General features: G+C 36.8%; 1 pseudogene; it reads left to right on the top strand.

The window, feature by feature from the left end:
* Positions 1–1,945: 1,945 nt before the first annotated feature.
* Positions 1,946–4,198, top strand: LOC118594742 (annotated as a pseudogene).
* Positions 4,199–6,317: the final 2,119 nt, after the last annotated feature.

Here is a 6,317-nt window from a genome sequence, read left to right as displayed (position 1 = left end):
TTTTTAAATATTCTTTTTGGGACACTACAGGGATAAGTGGAGGATATGGAGGGATTGGGAGGTGGGCAGAATTAGGGTACATGATATGAAGGTCCCATAGATTCAATAAAGAAATTATATTAAATTTAAAAATGTTAAATTTAAAAAACAATGGTGAGAATGGAAAAATTAATATATTATAGCTGCCTCAGACATTAAAAGATTTTTTAAAAAATACACTATAGAATGCCTTATGTAAATAAACTTGAAAAGGAAAAAAAGAGATATATGAGGCTTTGTTGGAGGATATGTGTCACTGGTGTTGGGCTTTGAGGTTTTAAAATTCCTTATCAAGCCAAGAGTCTCTCTCTTGACCAACAAATCACAATGCAAGCTCTCAGCTTCTTTTCTCATACTACACATGTGACTGTCATCCCCACCATGATGATTATGGACTAAACCTTTGAAACTGTAAGAAAGCCCCAAATTGAATGCTTTCTTCAGAAGAGTTCTTGGTCATAGCATCTCTTCACAGCAATAGAACAGTGACTAAGACACCCGGTTTACCTTTTTCTCCTATAACTTGTCTCAGTCATGGTGTTTTGTCAGAACAATTGAAGAGTAACTAACTAAGACAAATACCCTCTCTTCTCAACAGCCCATGGAACTTTCTGCTAATTTGACTACATATTATATATAACACAAAGCAAGTGTCAACATTCAAAAGAAAACTAAACTAATACACTAACCCTAACTCGAAATCCATGAATTAAAGCTAGATATAAACAACAAAAGAAACAGCAAACTTATGGAAACTGGAATACTCACTACTTACTGAAAACTTGGACAAGACAGAAATCAAAAAGAAAATAACTGATTGAAAATACAGCATGCCTTAATCTATGGAACAAAATGTAGGCACTTCTAATCAGGAGAGTGGGCCATACATCATGCCTGGAAGAAACAGGAGAGCTGGTCCTGGTGATGTGAGTGTGGGTGAGCTAGCCTGTGGGCATGAGAGCAGGAGAAATAGCCCTTCTTTTTGTTGCCTGATGCTTTGGGTGAGCTAGCTGGGGAAGCGCAGGAAAGCTCATCCTGTTTATGTTGAGGGAAAGCTGATGGGCTGACCAACCCAGCTACCACCCAGGCCCAGAACCAGGGCTATGAGTTAGCTTACTCCAACATCCACCCCATCTATGAACTGCTGGATCATGTGAAGGTGCCAGACCTGCTGATCCGAAGCTGCAGGAACTATATGACAAAAGACAACAATAGGATATCCAGGAGGAGCCCCAGTGAGGGCTCAGTATCTGTTTGTAAGCTACAATATGCTGACTGCAGTATCTTGGTCAAGGTTGGAACAAACTTCCCCTGGAATGTGGACTTGTCCTGGTTCTCAAGGCTTGTTAGCACAAATGGAAAGCCCTGTCCTAGGACTGGCATGATTAGGTTAAGTCCCACATGGACTGAGGGGACCTCCTGTCACTTGTGGTGGCTGGACAGTGGTTAGGGACAGTCTTTGGTGGGGAACTGGTTAGGATCATTGGAGTCTCACAGAAATAGAGGTGAGCATGTGGCAGTCCTTGGCAAACAGCCATGGAGTCTGCTTGTCTGTAATACAGTTCATTGGATTTTGACACAAGCAGAACAACATTCACTTGTGTTTATAATGTCCTACAGAAGAGTGTTGATTCTCTAAACAGCTTGTATTCTCTCATTTCCTGCCATTGCTCCTGGTAATCACTACGTTATATTATTGTTGATTTATGTTTTCCAATACTTTGTTTTATTGCTTTGATCCAGCATGTGGTTCTATTAGACTAACTTCAGTTTTCATTTAGACTTCTTCTGTGTCTTCACATAGTGGGCCATTTGTTATTAATGATGATTTAATGATTCACTTTATATCAATGGTTCTATCTTTCCTCATTCACTTCCCTGTAAAGAATATTATGTACACTTTTAGATGTGGCAAAGAGAATCAGTATTGCAAACTTTTGTTTATATTGCTTCTGAGGTGCTAGTGATTGATCCTGGAGCCTTCCACATGCTGGGTAAGTGCTCTGTCATGATCTTCTTCAGCTGCAGATGCTTCTCTAAAGTTGTATGTTGGGTAGATTTTTATTAATTTGATGAATTCTAAATTATTTGGCTCTGATATATTATGATAAGCCTCTTCTTGTAATTTTAGAAAATTTTACCTGGCTTTATATGGTCCTGAGTACTTTTTATTTCACCCACTGTATATGCGCATTCCTACTGCCCTTTGTCAGCAGATGTTGGTGACATCACTGTCTTTTGTATTCTAGTGGATCAGTGTTTTTATATTCTATATTATATTCTAATATGTATACTATAGTCTGGCATCTCTTTGTGTTCCTTTCTCATTTTCACTTTTAATTGATATCATGAATACTTTCCTATACATATTTTACATCTGTATATCTTCTTTTTAAAAAGATTAATTAAAAATTGTTGGCGGTTGTGCAAATGAGTGAAGGCACCTGTAGAAGAGAGAAGAGGCATTGGATTACTCTCAGGCTGGAGTTACAGGTTGTTGTGAATTGCTTTATGCACTTGGAATTGATCCAAGAGCAGTATACCCTTTCAACACTGAACCATCTCTCCAACTGGACGTCTGAGACCATATCCTCAATATATTTAGGACCATCCTGTAAGCTTTACCTATTATAACTCAAACAAGATTTTCCAAGGCCACCACCCTGAGGAGAAATCTTGAACCCTGGGATAGGAGGGAGTTCATCCACATGCAACTCATGGCATTCTACGTATAACCCCCTAATGCCCTTTTCAATATTTGAAAGAATTCACATTTTAAAAAATTCTAGGTAGCATAAAATAATAGTAACTTTAAGAACAAAGAGAAAAATAATAGAAAATATAACTGAATATGTCATGTCAGAATTTATAATATAAGAACATAAGAAGCAGATTTCATGAAAGAAAGTGGGGAACAAGAATGTGTTTCATGTGTGGAATTCTGCCTTTCCTCAGGAAAGTCTTAAGTTCCATATCATGTGAACAAGTTAACAAAAAAATAAGTTTGTATTTAGACATATTATAATAAAAGTAATTAGATAGTCGGGTTAGGATGTGGTGGTATCTGGAGATGTAATTCAGAGACTCTATATCTTTTATTGTTAATGTTTAAATGAAAAGTATGAATTGCAGATACTATTTCACTCTCATCAGCTTAACAAAACTTAAATGGAAAATATTTATCAACACAGTCATAAAATAATGCCACCTCAAAATTACGGGTGGTTCTATAAGTAGTTAGTGTTACTGTGATAGTTGTAGTAATTACTTTTCTAGCAATTTAGTTGGGTGAAACTTAAGAGAGTTGAAAACATTCGTATATAACTTTATAAACTGTCATATACACACAGTCAAGGCTGAGAATGGGAAAATTGTTATCACTAGGAAAGCTGTCACCTTCTTCCAGGAGCAAAATCCTTCCAATATCAAAAGGGATGATGTTGGTGCCGAGTATGTTGTGAAGTCTACTGGTGTTTTCACCAGTAAAGAGGCCTGGAGCCCACTTGAAAGATGGTGCCCTAAGGATCATCATCTCTGCCCTTTCTGCTGATGCCCTCATGTTTGTGGTGGGTGTGGACCATTAGAAGTATGAAAATTCACTCAAGATTGTCAGCAACTCTTCATATACCACCAACACATAGCCCCTCTGGCCAAGGTCATCCATGACAACTTTGGCATTGTGGAAGAACTCATGACAACAGTCAGTGCCATTACTGCCATCCAGAAAACTGTGGGTGGCTCTTCTGGGAATATGTGGTGTGGTGGCTAGAACATCATCTCTGCATCTAATAGTGCTGCCAAAGCTCTGTCAAGGTTATTCCAGAGCTGAACTAGATGTCATGGCTGTCTGTGTTCCTATCTACAAGGTGTTTGACATGGATCTGACATGTAACCTGGAGAAAGCTGCCAATGATGGTATGATGACATCAAGGAGATGGTGAAGCAGGCAACCAAGGGCCCACTAAAGGACATTCAAGGCTACAATGAGGACCAGGTTGTCGCCTGTAAATTTAGTGATACTGACTCTTCCATCTTAAATACTGAGGCTGGCAGTGCTCTCAATGCCAACTTTGTAAAGGTCATTTCTTGGTATGAAAATGAATACAGCTACAGCAGCAGGACAGTGGACCTCATGGCCTACACGGCCTCTAAGGCATAATAAGCACTGGACCACTCATCCCAGCAAGAACAAAAGAGAAAGAGAGGTCCTGAGTTGTGAAGGAATCTCTGACCCAACTCAGTCCCCAACACTGAACATCTCCCTTACATTTTCTATCCAGAACCCCAGAAGAAAGAGAGGGGCTTAGGCATCCCTTCTCACTTTAATACCATCAATAAAGTTCACTACACTCACACCAAAAACATAGTGTATGTTACCATAATGTAAATAATTATGCAAAGTTGAATATACCTAATTATACAGGAATAAGAAAATAGATACATAAGTTTTAGGGTATTCATTCAATAAAACACATAAAGCAATTAAAACAATGAATAATACCTACATACATCATTAGGAATAAAAATATAAATATACTATTAAGCATGAAAGAATATTACAGAACATCACAGATGATACAATATAAACTTGTCACTTCCTTCTTAATATTTTTTATTTAAACCAATTCTTAAATTTAGATGCAGTTGATCATTCTTTCCCTACCCTGAAGTCCTTACAGATCCTGTCCTGTTCTTATCCACCCTTAAGTTCTTTATCACATAACAAACAAAAACACAAAACAACAAAGCCCTCTGAAATCAAGAAAACAAAAGTTTAACTTCAGTGTGGCCATGAAGGGCGCTGAATAGACCAATAATAAATTTATTGTTTAGTCAGAAAGCCTTAGGACACAAGTTCATAATGCTTGGTGTTCCTACCTATGATGGGAGTGCAATCAGAGAAAAGCACTTACTTAGAGGGATAATGGCCACTTTCCTCCACTGAGCAATGATCTCAGATGAACATCCCATTGTCATGCTGTGCACCTAAGTGCTTCCTGCTGCTCAACAAAGCTTTCTTCAGTCTTTATTTCAAAGTCGTGCCAACAAACATCAATTATTGTTAGCTGAATATACTCAATGCTTTCCAGCAAACACATTTTGGATTATTGAGAATTTCTCAATATCACTTGGTTCTGTGCCTGTCCTAATGTTTTCTGTTGCATTTGCATTTTTAATTTCTATATCACCCAAATCATCTAACACTATAAATCTTCATACATACATTCAATCCTAAAAAGGAGAATATCAAGACCTAACACAAACTAAACATGAGGGTGTAAAATTGTTCTTAGCTTGAATTTCTGATACTCTTTCAGATGTTTCTATATTTTTTAAAGTATGTAATTTTATTATATTAAAAAAGAGAAACTGTGCATGGTTCTTTTTCTTTCTCTTGATTTATTATTTTTACTAAGGTTTCGTGAACAATGATGAATAAAAGAGTTATATGAGGGGATGTGCTTGTATTATTCAAAATTTTAAGAGCTCATGTCATTCAGAAAGCTGCTGGCTGTATATATCACCTATACCATCTTAGGGTATTATGTTCCTATTCCAAGTTTCTTCAGAGTTTTCATCCTGAGGAGACATTCAACTTGCCAATGTCATTTTTTGCATCTTTTGAAATTATCAAGTGGGTTTCTTTCTTCATTTTATTTATATGTTGTGTTATATTTATTAATGTTTTTGTATGTTGAAGTATCATTGCATTTTTTTAAAAACAACTTATTCAGGGTTGGGGATTTAGCTCAGAGGTAGAACGCTTGCCTAGCAAGCTTAAGGCCCTGGGCTCAATCCTCAGCTCAAAAACAAACAAACAAACAAAAAACTTATTCATTGAATACAATTTATATACTGTTAAATCCTTATTGTTGCTGCTGTTATTTTATTTTCAGTTTCATATGTGTAAACAATTCACTGTGAGCATAGTCACCCTCTATTACTCTCTGTCATCCCCCTGCTCCTGCTGATCTCTTTCTTCAACCAGTCTCTTTTCTAATTTAGTGTCTTATTTTTATAATTCATTGATCATACAATTTTTATGGCTTTGCATGTTTTCTGTTGTTTCTTTTGTTATTCATTTCTAATTGTATTTGAGGTTATAAGACAGGAAGAATTTCAACTTGTTCTCTTTACAAAGACTGTCCTCTGAGTTAAAATAATTTATAGGAAGCTTTGTGTATTGTTGAGAAGGATATGTGCTACAGATTTGTTGTTGGATGAAGTGCTAGGCACTTGTATATAAAGTCTCTTTTAGCTAAAGTGGTTTATCTCTG

The sequence above is a fragment of the Onychomys torridus genome, chromosome 1, assembly GCF_903995425.1.
Source record: "Onychomys torridus chromosome 1, mOncTor1.1, whole genome shotgun sequence".
In the NCBI taxonomy this organism is placed as follows: domain Eukaryota; kingdom Metazoa; phylum Chordata; class Mammalia; order Rodentia; family Cricetidae; genus Onychomys; species Onychomys torridus.
This window is presented reverse-complemented; position numbering and strand designations above follow the sequence as displayed.